Source organism: Vicugna pacos, chromosome 15 (genome assembly GCF_048564905.1).
Source record: "Vicugna pacos chromosome 15, VicPac4, whole genome shotgun sequence".
NCBI classification, from domain to species: domain Eukaryota; kingdom Metazoa; phylum Chordata; class Mammalia; order Artiodactyla; family Camelidae; genus Vicugna; species Vicugna pacos.
In genome coordinates, this window is record NC_133001.1 from 36644719 (window position 1) to 36660244 (window position 15526).

The following is a 15526-nucleotide window of genomic DNA, read 5'->3' on the forward strand; positions in this document are numbered from 1 at the left end:
TATTTCTGTCATTGTATTAATTATAATAAGGGACTTAAATAGTCACATATTTTATTATTCTGCATACAACTGGAAGTAATACATCTCAGTTTTGTTTTTTTGCAGCACTAATTGGTCTGTTTTTCTTGCCCATTATAATAGCTGTTTTCACAAATGTTTCTAGTGATTTCCAAAAATTCTGTTACCTTTGTAGGAATGAATAATTTGTGGCCATGCATATTTAAAATTGAGGTACAATTTCAATCCTTTAATATCAATGACTAATTGTGAAATTTTTGTTCAGTATTTATTTTCATGAATATTTTATGGAAGAATGTTTAAGACATGCTAAGCTAGAATATATTAGCAATATCTTAAGATACAACATTTGGTAAAAAAAAATACTGATAAAAGTCAGTACTTTATGAATCTTAAATATAAAGTGTGTGCCTGTATATCTCTCTATTAATATTCAAAACCATTTTTTAAATGTTTTTGCAGAATATTATATAGTTTCAAAATATATTGTCATCTGGCAGCTATCACATTTAATGATCTAATTCCAAGCTTAATTGATTAGTGAGTGTTAGTGATGTCATACTACTAATTATTTAATTATTTATAGTATTTGAATAAACTCTTATATAGAAGTAAATAAAAATGAAAGTTCCCATTTGTCTCTATTGCTAGACAAAGAACAATGAAGAAAAGATCTGTGTCACTTTAGCTTTGATATCATAGAGAATGTCTAAGTAGTTTTAAAATATAATATTAAGATCACTGTGAGCAAAGGTAATTCTCTTCATTGATTTTAAAGAATGAGATCTACATTAAGAGATGAATTCTTTGAGATATAAAAAGAGCAACCTGTACAACAGAAGTTTGGGAATTTTTCACTTTCTGTGTACGTGAAGAATCAAACAGTTGATCACAGTAAACTCCAACTCAACTGGCTCAAATATAAAAGAATGTTATCTCAAATAATAAAAAGTCCATGTATATGATGTTTCTTGACGTAATTGGGCTCTGGTCCTGATTTGGTGTAATTCTCTTGGTTCTGCACTCCTGCTGTGTGTTGTTTCATCTTCAATTGAATAATCAATGTTATTGCACCATTTCAGGAAACAAATACTGTCATTTGAATACTGTCAATGCTTGCGGTAGAAATGCTAAGTGTTCTACCTCTGGTTAGTGCTAAGTGTTATCAGTCAGCTGATGATCACATAATCGTTCCTATATAAAATAATATTTTTTCCTTCATAATAAGTATTCAATTAGGACCTACCTTGAAAACCTACAAACTTTTTTTGCCCCAACAACATTTAAGATCAACTGATGATTATTACTAACGAGTAATTTCAGTTATTACATTGGTGATTGAAAAGCGATGATTTCCAATTCTATTTCTTTTATGTTTGATAGATAAGTATTGTTCTGTACAAAAGTGATTTACACCCTGCCCCCTTGCCATTCTCTCATATACTTTCTCTTCCCCCTTTTTCTCTCTCTTTCTCTCTCATTCCTTTTAAAAAAAAAAAATTACATTTTGGACCCACAAATCATTTTGTTGTAGTTGTTTAATATTTTGTAATTCCTTTAATTGTTTTATTTGAAGTTCAGTTTGTTCCAAATTTGGCAAGTGGGAAAGCCTTCAAGTTTCTTTGTCTACTTTTGGCATGACTTATTTTGTCTTAAACACGTCTGGGCTTCCTGTGTACTTTTTCTACCGTAGAACTGAGATCAGCTGTTTGCCAGTGTCCTTCTTTGGGGAAATGTCACTTGGAAATCAAGATCTCAGCACTCTGTGTGCTTAATGTTATTGAGGTGGTATTGTCTCTAAGTCCATTTTTATGGGCTGAAATCCAATTGAGTTTTTCCATTCAAATCCAACACCATGAAACATTTATTTTTCTTTATTACATATTTGTCTCCTTTCTTTTTTCTAGGCAGATTAAAGTATATGGCTACACAAATGTTTGCATGGCAAAATATATTTCTACGGATGGTAATTGGTATGCAATGGCTTCCTGGACTCCTTGCTTGGTGCTCTGCAATAAATGCTGCATTTTCATTCACCACAACCCACCGTCAGAAGATTGGCTTCACTGCACATAGGTAAGTGGACCCAAGTTTGATTTGGTGACAGTAGGCTCTACCAGGAGAAAGTCATATTGGCAGCTGACTTGGTAAGTAATCCTCTTGAGAGTCTTGAGTTGAAATGTGGGACATGAGCTTGGGAAAAAAAGCAACTCCTCTCTATCCCTCGTTGACCTTTTCCCCATCACCACGCTGAGTAATTGTCCTTCTGATTTTGGATCTAGCAGCTCGGTGCATGGATCTTCCTGATACTCCAAATATAAAGAATTAGGAGAGCATTGTGTTTTACTATCTTAGATTATAAGGAAATAATTTAAAATGATGTGTGTATTTTAGGTGCTAGAAGAAAATTTTGATATTATCAAGCAGATATGTTTATTTATGAGCATGAACAACATTCTACTTGAGAATTGAAATATTACAGTTTATATCCTTAAACACTGATATCATTATACATGCAGATTTTTTTCTTTTCAGATATTAAAGTAATATAATTATAGCCTCTCAGATGATCCTTATGAGGATTTAAGTGCTGTATGATTGCCCTATTATTAAACCTCACATTTTTCTTATAATATTAGGGGAAAAGTCACATAATTATTTTCTAGTAAGGAATTTCCATTTTTATTTATAAATACTGTCAGCCTGTTATACCATCCAGATTAAAGACAGTTACTCCCTCAATTTTCACATATATGATAATCAAAATTAATTTTTATTTTAGAGCTTGTTTATTCTGTGATCCTAATAGTTCTGCTAAATAATGAAAACCGTTTTCTATTGACTTGATATCTTGAAGGTAATTTGCAACATGGTAAAAGGAATCATAGAAGGTATTAGCTTTACTACATTCTGCATTCTAACAGACCAGTGACCTAGAATGCTTAAAGCTTTTGTGTATCCAAGACAAGTTAATTAGAAACAATGTCATTTTAATTCCCTTCATACTTAACTTTTTTTCTATTCTTTCTTTCAAATTATGAACTTGTGTCTACTTTTTGGCCTAGAGCCAGTCATTTTTTCTTCAGTGTTTCAACCCTTAATTCCAAATTAGTCCCCAAACTCAAACTGACGTTGTGAGTACACTTCTGTATGTGATGGTTTAGGAGCTCCTTACCGTAAAATGTTAACCCCACCCCTTATCATTTCACCATTAATTTCTTTGTTGTTGTTAACTTGTTAACATCCTACAGAGCCACTGTTCTGTAAAACGCAGTGTGGGCAATGCTGATCTAGTAAACCCTGCTGGAAAGGACCATACTACAAGTTCTTGTTAGCAAACACTTTTTTTTACCATGTAACGCTTTAATAAAGACCAGTAGGCGTAGCATATAGACCTTCAGGAGAGAAGCCTTTAAGGAACTGATAGTTCCTACTTATTATTATATTATAAAATCCTGTGGTACAGAACCTCTGTTGTGCTTACTCTGTATCCTCATATATTACCTAATACCGTGATTCAGAGTAGAATGTTAAGAGCAGGAACACTAAAGACAACTGCCTTGGTTTGCATCTTAGCTTTGGTAATTTCTACCTTATGATCTAGCTGAATTTCTTAACCTTTCTCTGAATCAGTTATTTCACCTGTGAAATGGAATGATGGTGCCTAATTCATGTGGCTGTGGTAAGGATTAAAAGATACATGTAAAATACTTAGAACAGTGCTTGGCATGTAGTTAAATTCACATATATTTTGCAGTTATGATTTGTGCATACAAAATGCTAAGTCAGTATAAGGCATCAGTAATTGAATATACTGTGATGATTCTTATTATTTTCACCTTTACTGTAAACTTTTAGCAACTGAGAAAGAGAGAATAGATTTTCCACAATTAGTATAAAGAAAGATCGACTTTAAGAGAAGGGCTACCCTAACAGCATTCATGAGAGATGTGAACAGCACAGAACACAGAAGGAATCCCTGAATGATGGAGGAAAGAGAGAGAAGGAAAAAGAAGCCCCAGTAGGAGTTTCCTTAGGTGCAGCCTAACTAAGGATTTCTGTAATACTTCAGTATGGAGTGATTTCTGGTTAAATCATCTTTGGGGGAAGAGAGTGATAAACAAATGTGCAGTGTAAAATGATGCATGGTTATGGAAATTTCATAACAAAATTCACTGATTTTTATCTGTAGCTTATCTCTTTAATTATAGGGACTCACAGAGAGTGTACTGTTTAGCATATATTCATATATATGTATATGTATATTATATATATATATATATATATAGTATTTAGTTATATCTATGGATTGGTTTCATTCATCCTTAATTTATTTTTAAGGCACTTATATGGTCTTTAGTGAAAGCCTTTTTTAGTGTGATTGGATCAGGACAGCTGACTGAGAACATGTATCTTCTTCCTGCTCCAAAATTCTTGCTTAATCACAGATCTGGAACACAAGACCTTCAATTCATAGACAACAAAGTCTGAACATATATTGAGACATGAAGCAACTACTGACCAACATTTCCACAGGGACTGGTTTGTGTAAATGGTGAAAGCAACTGCTTAGAAGCAGAAGATGAAGGAACAGGGAAGATTCCTCAGGCAGCCATCAGGGTTCTGTCCTGGGTACTTGTAAGAGAAACAGCCAGGCAGCTTACTACGCCTCAAGTCATCAGGCAGCAGACAGGTGGATGCCCAGGAGAGGATGTAAAGAATGGTGCTGCATCTCATACCCAGAAGATGAGCTAAAAATGCATAGTTCATGCCACCCCTGTAATAACTGGAGTAACCTCCACGAGGGCAAAGGGGCTGTCTCTTTTTGTCTTTTGTTGGGACCTCTATGCTAAAAAAAAAAATCTCTGGTATAAAATAGACACCTAAGGAATATTTGTTAAAATAATTAACACATTTTTGCAAAACAGGTCATAGAAAGGACAGAAGATGCCATTTAAGCTTGTCTATGTTTTACATCATTTCTACGCATAAGCTAGAATTGAACACTTTATCAAAAACTTAAATATTCTTGGAGATTTGAAATTGTTTTATGAATATTTCAACCCCCAGATATTTCTGTCAAATTCAGGTTATAAATAAATAAATAAATAAATGATTGCATTATTTAACTGCTCTTCTTAGGCATGGGGAGTGGTTTTAGGGCAGTGATTTCAGATGGAGTAGAGGTTGGGGGATTGGCCTGGGCATACTTCTAACAAGGCTGTCTTTCTGGTTGTAGTGTGAGTACCACAGTGATTGGTGGCAGGGGGTTAGTCTCCTTCACATTTCAACATCCTGACAAAACTGTCCAGCCCAGGATAGGCCATCAGTAAACATTTGATGGATTAATGGTTGGATGAATGAGTAAACTTTGTTTTTTTAAAAAGTGCAAATTCACATTAAATCGTTCTCTCTCTGTTTTTTGCCCTCGCACTTTTTTCCTCCTAACTTGTTTATATATTCTAAACACTCTGAACACTTCGGCATTCAGCCTCTTTAGCATATATATTATCTCTTTGAGCAGAAATTAGCTAGAGGATAAAATGTCTGTGCTTCTGCCTAGAGTTTGTTATCTACTTTCTAAACATCCTCAATGAGCTTAAGGCTCTGGGAGGAGACAAATCAGTTAACAAACACCTGCAATGACATTTTGTACTGAGTGATAGAAACCTGCTTAGGTCCCGAGGAAGGCAAAGGAGCAGCAGCAATGCTTCAGGAAGGTATTGATGATAATTAGGTATTTGTAAAGCTGACAGGTAGTGAAGAAATCCAGTGAGTAGGAGCAGCTGGCCTTCCTTAGGGTTTCTGGAAACAGGCTGGCATATTCAGAGTCATAGTCATCGCAAAAAAAAAAGCAAACTGAGCTCAGATGACTGGAGCCTTTAGTCATTCCCTTATAAGTATACTCAACACCAGTTGTTGAGAGTCTGGTATATTCTAGACTCCAGCAGTAAAGCTGTGAAGACAAATCATTGCTCTTATGGGCCTTATATTCTAGCCATAAAGACAGATCTTAAAAAAAAAAGAAAAAAATGTATAGCATGATGAACAAAAAATAAGCACTAAGAGAAAAATAAAGCAAGTGAGAGGAATAGGAAATATCAGATGGCAGTCCAGGAAAATGGCATTTGTATAGGGACATAAAGGAGAGGGAAATGATCCAGTGGATATGACTGAAAGTGGTGGTGGGGGACGAGGGGCATTCCAGGGATAAGAGCAACCAATGCAAAGACGCAGAGGCAGGGCTGTTTCTAGATAGCGTGGTGAGAGAGTATGTAGGTTGAGTCTTAGAGGCAGTCATGCCCCACAGCCCAGGGGAACGTAAAGGCCACAGAGGCCATCTAGCCCACATGGCTTAAGTATTTACTATCTAGCTCTTTACAGAAAAAGTTCGTCAGCTCCTTATCTATAAGATAGTTACAACTACAAATAAACCTTCAAGTTATTTAGTAATTTTCTTCATATACATTCATTCATTTATTCACCCAACAGATACTTAATGGCTTTCTGTTTTGCCCCAAGCATAGTTCTTGGCACCAGAAATATAAGAACAAACAAGAGAGATACAGTTCCTGATGTCAAGGATAGCTATAGTTTGTCAGAATTGTGATTGAACTGGTGAACATGAAAGATGACATTTTAGGTCACTTCTGTCAGAAAACGTGGGGATCCCCTCAAAACATTTTCCCTGGCACTTGGGAAAGAATGCTCCTTGAAAGAACAGACCTTGAGCAAAATGAGAAACTGAAGTAGGGGAGTCTGAGTATAGAGCATTTCTGTCTGTACTCCTCTTATTTACACTTGTGAGGTTTAACTGCAGTATCAGCCCCTGAGTGACAGGAAGTGGTCAGTTACAACACCTGCTCTTCAGTTGGTGCTGGTCCAGGATAGAGGAGGGAGGGGCTTTCTCCAGCTAAGAACTTCCTTACCTGCTTTTTGGATGTCTTATTCTCATAGAAAATTCCACCATGATAGAATGGAGAGAGCTGTTCTAAAATACGATTAAAATAAGGGTTTTTCTTGGGATATGATGGCCAAATATTCTTTTTTTAAAGCCATGGTAATGATTTCTCGTCATGGTCTGAAAGCAAAGAATAAACTGGTTAAAATGCTTGATAGATCCTACGCTATCAGTGCTAGTGCTTAGCAAAAGAGCTGAGGACTAAAGTACTCCATAAAGCATTCCATAGTAAAAGGGATGATAGTTATAGTAAAATAAAATAGGATGGTAGCCAAAGTGAAGATTTACTGCAACTTCTCAAACAATATAATAGCAAAAAGAGTGGGATGGATTTTTTTTTCCTGTATGATAGTTCAGCAGCCCACAATTCTTCCTTCTGTTATTTTCAAAAATAAATCTTTCACAGTTCTTAAATGTGCCACTTCCTCATTGTAACTGTGCAGCATTATAGTTTCAGGTAATCAAGAACCCTGAAGGCAAATACTTTTCAAAGTTTTTAGATCAAGCATGAGAGCATAATCCTTGTGAATGTCATTTATGCTATATTTCTATCATGGTATCAATTATTTATGTACAGTCTCTGATCTTGATACATTTTACAATGAAGGAATAGTTTTCCAACAGATGTGTGTGAAGGATGAGGGAAGACATTTATAATGGGATGGAAATTGAGTGGTTACACGAGGATAAAAAAGACCTGGAAATACTTTTTAAAGTACACTGCAAGCTCCAAATGTCTCAATTCAGTAGGTACCTTTTATACTGTAATTTTAACATATAGATCTAAAAAGATTATTAAACATACAGATGAAAGAAACCTTCCTTTGTAGTTGGTTTACTATCTGACAATGAGGACAATACTTGGGTGTTTTAATTTGATCTGTAAAATGGAATAAGATAAAGTCTGATTACTTTGCTTCATTTAATGAAATATCAATTTAGTTATTTGATCTTTACTAATCTTTTTACTTTTCAGCTTCTTTAAATGATTATTTAAGCAGGTAATGAGATTTTTAATCAGCCTCACCATAGAGCAGCTACACAACCTCTTTTAAACCTTCTTGCATAGGCACATTCTATTTTATATATATGTATATATTACACACACACCCTTCTATGTTTAAGGTGATATATATTAATATATTAAGGTTTTATATATATTGCTTTCAACATAGCAGGAGTTTAATAATTGCAATATTAAAGCAACATATCTAAAGAGATGAAAGTTTAAACTCTAATTTAACATAAAGGCAAGTAACATATTTGGAGTAGATCATTGTCACTGTCATTTCATTATTATTATTGAGGAAAGGCTGTATTTCATGTTAGCAACACTTCAACCAAAGAATTTTTCATGAGGCTTGAACATTGGAAATTTATCCATATTAAATACTATGAGGTTCTACTTTAAATGAGTTTGGAATGTGTAAGTGTTAGCCTTCAGCATTTTTGTAACTTTGAGCTTTCATATACTTTTTACTTAGAATTTTTTACTTTACTTTTAAGTTAGGATTAGCTGCTTCCTTTTGTTGATGTTAATATGACAACCTTAGGCAGAAAAGTGTATGTAAGTGATTTTAACAGGATTTGAAGATACGTGTATACTTTTTTTTCTGATAAGGAAGATTGGGAGGAACACTAAGATTTTTATCATGTATCTAATTTTGCATGTAGTTTTTGAAGCACTGTGTTTTTTTCCTACTGTAATGCTTTGGCTTTGAATATATTCTAGATTTCATTACCAGCAATACATATGGAGGGGACTAATGGGCAAAATAAACAAATTCCTAATTAGTTTCTCTTATGCAAATATTTTTTCTGGACACCTATTTTCCATGAAGTATGCCTGACATTTTAGTGAGCAGCTAGAGGACTAAGATGCTGTTTGTTCCCAATGGAAGAAATACAGCAAAAGAATAAATAGGGATGTTATAGGGCAAAAGATAATTGCTCTGGGAGAGGAGCAATTTAGTGCTTTGGAAATTCACAAGAGTAAGCAAGTACAGTTTTATTAGGTGGAGGATGAATCAAAAGTGTTCTATAAAGAGTGTGACATTTGAGAATGACCTTGAAAATGAATAGGATTTCAAAACACAAACAAGAGGCAAGAGACTTTTAGCAGCAGAAAATAACATAATAAAGGAAGAGACAGAAAAGCAAGGGCTGTGTTCAAAAACATGTGTAACATGCGACCAGCTGGTGATAAGCAAATGGGACGGCAGAGGAAGATTAGGCTTAAGATGTAGTAGGTTGGGAGTGCTGCATAGGACTTGAGCTATGAGTCTGCACTTAATTCTTTATCTGTCAAAAGTAAGAAAATGTTATTTGTTTTAGTAGTGTATTGTTATAAGCAGAGCTGTGATTTGCAAAAGTGTTTTGCCCTGTGTGTTTCAGATATTTTAAGGGCAGCTCTGGAAAGGAGAGTTTGGTGGAGAGCTCACCTTCACAGAGGGTATTTGGGGCAGGAGGATGGCTTCGTCCCTAGTAGCATTTAACTTTTTGTGTATTCACCACCATCTGGTGTCTGGACTTCTGCTTTGTAATCATAGGAAAAAGAGATGTTTCAGTGTGTCAGAGTTGATCTCATTTGCAATATGCAATTTTATGCCTATTCTTTTTCAATGGATGTTTATCATTCTTAGGGTGGAAAAATCTCTCACATGGTTGCTAAGACCTTAAATATTTAGGATTCCATCAATTTTCAGATCCTCATGTCAAAATAATGTAGCTCATTTCTGTCTCTGCTTTGGTCATGTTAGACTTTGAGTTTCTTAAATGTGCCAGGGGACACTCTTTGTAACAATTCTTCCACTCTATTTCCCTTAGTGGTTTTCATTCTTCTGAGATCTCAGCTCCATAAGGACTTGTCAGTAAACACTTCTCTCAACTCTAACTGTATTATTCCCCTATCAAGAATTCTCTTACGTCTGTGTGCTTCCCATTGGTCATGTTCATTCCTATCCTAATTTAACATTTATTTATCTGGTTTTTGATTAATATTCCTCTTTCAATAGACTATACATTTGACATGGATTTTTCAGCCACCATTGTGCCTGGAATTGAGTCTTCAACAAATGTTTATTGAAGGAGTGAGAAAAAAAAGAATACATTTCCTGTTTATTCTAGACTTTAATATACGGCTTTAGGAATATACATTAAAAAGGAATCAAACCAGCTGGCCATTTGTATTGAACTGACCAGGGCATTCTCTAGTCTGTTAAAGCCACATGGGCAGGATGTATATAGCATCGTATTATATGAACATACTACAATTTATTTCTCAGTATTATTCTTGACAAAACATCAGGTTGTTTCTCATCTTTGTGTTACAAATAATGCTGTTTTATTACTCTTGGACTTGTCTTTAGGTACACATTTTAATAATAACTTGTATCCAGCAAGCTTGCTAGGTACACGTATTTGATATTGTTTATTTATTTATTATTTTTACATTTATAATCATGTTTGCAGCAAATAATGGAAGTTTTATCCTTATGATAATTTTTATTATCTGTTTATGTAAATCCTTCATTTCTGTTATTTTCCCACATTATTGTCCCTATTCTTTCCTTTTTGAATTTCCATACAAATTTTCGAAACATCTTGCCAATTTCTACAAAAGTGCAACTGAGTTATTAATTCTAACTGCATTGAATCTATAGAGAGGATATAGACTTGGCAGTCTTGTAGCACAGCAAGTATGTATAGATTAGGTAAACAGAAGAGCACGTAAAAGAATTCTACAAGTAGCATACTTAGATTTGCAAGTATATTTTGGCATTAAAAAGAAAAATGAATAGAGAAAAATTAATTGATAGTTAATACACAGTTTTTTGGAAAACATTAATGGAAGCCTGCAAAATAAAGTTAAGACTATTTCCCAGAACTTTAATGAAGATGTCAGGGAGACAATGATTATACAAGAAAAGATAAGACCTATAAAATACCAGTTCAGGAGGTTCAACACACCAGGGCTAGGAACTTTGCAAAGAAACAACTAAGAGAATAAAAGCAAGGAAATTAGATAGATTTAAAAAAAAATGGAAATGATTTTCCTTAGTTGAATACCAAAAGACAATGTGTGCTTTGTTTTTGTTTTTGTTTTGTTTGTTTAAGCAGTCTGGTTTCTAACATATTAACAACATCAAATGGGCAATAAACTTCTGAGAAACATTGGATGTTAGAAGACAGAGGAAATATATCTTGAATAATCTATACTAGACAAATTTCGATGCCAAATTCTGTTCAGTGTCAGCTTACCCATAATATATGATGTTGTATTATTTGTCAGGATATTACACACATTTTGAACCAATGCTACAACTCAGAAAAACTTTATATATTAATTATAAAAGGAAGTTAGTTGAAGAAGTACTTCTTCAAAATTACAAAATATATAAAATCAAGAAAGAAGACAGATCTTGTGAAACAGAGAATTCAACTCAAAAGACCAAAGATCAAAAGTCTTAGGATGAAATCTATATTATAAACCTAGGTGACAACTGTAGATTGTTCTAGCAAGAGTGAGGGTCTTAGAAAATAAAATGATAAAAAACTAAGACAAAAATTTTCAACATCGATCAATAGATTTAATATAATTGAAACTTGGAATACAGACTACTCCCAGACATGTAACAGCACAAAAATAGAAAACAAAGGAGATAATTCCAAATTTCAGGAAATATATGTCTAGGAAGAAAATTATACAAAGCAAACTGAAACATGATATGATTTTAGACAGTTGTTTAGATATAAGAGCATCTATTTGGTGTGACATTAGGAATATTCTTTTTTGAGTGGACTGAGTCATGACATCGAACTCAGAGGGAAGAAAATATATTGCTAGGAAACTAACATGACATGGGACAGTATTTCTTCAAGTTTATAATAAAAATGTTATTTACTGATTTCCAATTTTAAAATTTTTTTAATGAACCAGGTACTGATGATGATTGTTGGATCAAGGAATGTTACTTGCCTCCCAAATTTATCCTCTACTGTTACTTACTAATGAATTACTTATGAAATAGGTGAAAGGGTACAAACTGCCAGTTTTAAAATAAATATGTCACTGGGATGTAATGTATAGCATAGAGAAGATAGATTTTATAACAGCTTGGTATGATGTGTAATCTATAAAAATATTGAATCATTCTGTTATACACCTGAGATGAATATAATACTGTACATTAACTATAGTTCAATAAATGAGAAAATTAAGTTAAATTAAATAAATAAATTACTAATAGAACCTAATTTGCTAGATAAATAGGCTGCCTACCACAGACTGCAGTTGCCTGACTGTGGCCATGTGACCAAGAAGTAAGATGAAAGCAAAGATGATGTGATGAAACTTCAGGAAGTCTCTTCAAAAACAAGAGGGTCACATCTCTTTCTCCTTTTGGCTTTTTTTTTTTTTAATTTTTGCTTGAAATTCTTCCCTGATAGCTAGAACTACATTAGTTCCCTAAGGCCATGTTTGATTTTGAAGATGGCATCTGTGCACCACACGGTAGAGTAGGATAATAGAAGAGCCTGGGACCATGGGGAGAAACGATCTGGCATTGAATATAGTACAGCCAGCCCTCCCTATATGCAGATTCTGCATGCACAGATTCAACCAACTGTACATTGACAATGTTCAAGAAAAAATTTCAGAAAGTTCCGAAAAGCAAAACTTTAATTTGCAGCATACTGGTGACTATTTACATAGCATTTACATTCTATTTGGTATTATAAGTAATCTAGAGATGATTTAAAGTACAGTTGACCCTCTGTCCACAAGAGTTGGTTTTGGGACTGCCCTCAGATACCAAAATTCTTGCATGTTCAAATCCCTTCTATAACTATGCACATTCCCCCACAATCTTTAAATCATCCCTAGGTTACTTGTAATATCTCATACAAAGTAAATACTATGTAAACAGTTGCTGGCACACAGAAAATTTGAGTGTTGCTTTTTGGAAATTCCTGGAATTAAAAACAAATATTTTCCATCTGCGGTTGGTTGAATCCACAGATGAAGAACCCATGGCTAAGGAGGGCCAGTTGTACGTGGGAGGCTGTGTGTGGGTTATATGTGATACACTACATCATTTTATATAAGGGACTTGAGCATCTGCAGATTTTGGTATCCACAAGGGTCCTGAAACCAAACCCCACTGATACTGAGGGACAACTGTAGTCTCTCCTTCCAGGGTTCTTTGATAAAGAAAAATAAATCCACTTCTGTTTTATTTAATCCAATATAATGGGGTTTTCTCCCCTACTATATGTGACCAGAACCAATCTAACTGTTAGATTTATACTTACATGACAAGAATAATTTACTAATAATATTGACAATTTTGGTAATACTTAGATGGAAGGATTAGAAAATGAGAAGATTTAGAAAAATTAGAGTAGGAGCCACTCTATTAGCCTTATCTTATAGAGTGGAGACAAAAGATTAGAAAGATAATTAACTGAGAAATAAAGATTTAGCAGTGTTATTTAAACTTACAAATGTTGGAAAGCATATGAAGAAAAATGATGATTTAACTATAATACATTGAAAATAAAGGAATGAGGAGGAGGAGTACAGCATCAATAAGCTAACTTGTTGTAGGGAGTACATGATGTATAAAAAGATACATGATTAAGACTTTTATGTTTTTTCTATCTAAAGGGAAAAAAAAACAAGGACAAATAACTAGAATATTGAAATATATGTTGGAAAAAACAATAAATGCATTAATAACTTAAATAAGGGAAGAAGATAAACTATTTCTAAGCAAGACCAAGTATACTAACCATGTAAAAATTTCTCTGGTCCTCATATTTCACCCTCATCAAATGTTAAACTTAACTTTCTTAAATTTTATATGTTGGCTGTTCACTGTTACATGAACAGTATCAGAATATTTTTGAAAAATACTTAATCTTAATATTTGATAATTGTAGTTTCCATGATAGCAATGCTTAATGACATACAAATTGTTTGGTTATTCACCTACTTACATGAGTTTTTGGCTTGTCCAATTTTTTTATTCATATATGCAAATATGACTAAGAACATATATTGAAGAATTCAGTAAAACTCCATTTAGCTAGAAACACTGCTCTGTGTATCTGTGTGAAGTCTCATTCTAGGTTCTATTTCATGCAAAACTTTCAACTTGATTGTAGCCTTTAAATATTTATTATTTAATATAAATATTTAAGCATTTAATATAGGTAGCTGACCTCTGAAAAACTGCTGAAGCTGAAGCAATCACTGGACATTTTTGTTTTCCTTTGTAGTTTACTGAAAGCTTTTCAATATATAAATAATTTTTAATGGCAAAGATTCTTATGCGATGCATGAGATGCATGAAAAATATGTCAAATGTGAGCTGAATAGATGAGTAAGATACTAGACTTGTAAAGGTGTAATGAATTGATATGTACATTTTTCCAATATTAAATAAAATTTCTTGAGTGGATAATGTTTGCTTTCCTATTAGACTATAAAATCCTTGAAGGTACACTCTCTGAGTTGCTTGTCATTAAATCACTAGATCCTTGTATAGTGTCTGAACACTCACTGTTGTGAATGTAGTAAATACTTAATGAATACTGAATATATGGTAAATATGACTCTTGAGCCATAAATTCAGGTATACTAGTAATATAAAACTTAATAATGATAAATAAACCTAATAGTCTCGTCCGTCTTTTGTTGTTCCCGGAAAAAATAAAATCTGATTCAACTTAAGATCATTTCTGCTCTTTGCTCAAGGTGAATATAAGGTACATTGGAGTTTTCAAAGCACCAAGTAATTTGGTGGAATTGAGATCTGTCTGGTCTTCTCTGTCATCATGTGTTCATGCTGGAATCTGTGTTGACATCTGCGTTCCAGTCTTATCTTTATTTATGGGCCCTTGTCCCCATTTAAAGCCTTCTTCACAATTGCAGTTCATTCCCCTTGGAATCCATGTCATCCGCTCACTGCACATTACCGGATCAGGAAGGAATACTTTGCAGTTGCCCCCAGTCCCTTTCTGCCTGGAAAGATCCACTGTGATCTCCCTATCCCTTTCCCTGCTCTGTATTTGGGTTCTTAGTACTTTTCTCAGAATTATTCTAAGTAGCTAATTATTCTGAGTAGCTAAGATTAATCATATACTTTTTCAAGTCTATTGTCTGATGCCCAGGACCTTTGAATTTGTTCTGTTATTTGGCTGTCTTGTATCTTTCTGAGGACCAACAGAGTAAAATATTGGTCTACCCAAATTGAGAGGTAATGGGGAGCTTACAGGTAATAGGCTAACATATAGATATGGAATTGAATTGAAATAGTGCTTTTCTTCTGTAATGCTTTCACATACATTTATCAGATTTATACACCTGTGAGTTATCAATCATAAGTATTTTAATTGCATAGATCAATAAATTGACTTGAGGAAGTTAATTGAAATTCCTAGATTCAATCCTTTATTTACCTATTTACTGAGTTTTCAGTTTCAGCCATTTTAATTTCTAAAAGATTTATTATTCTATTTGGGTATATACATAAAATTTCTCAT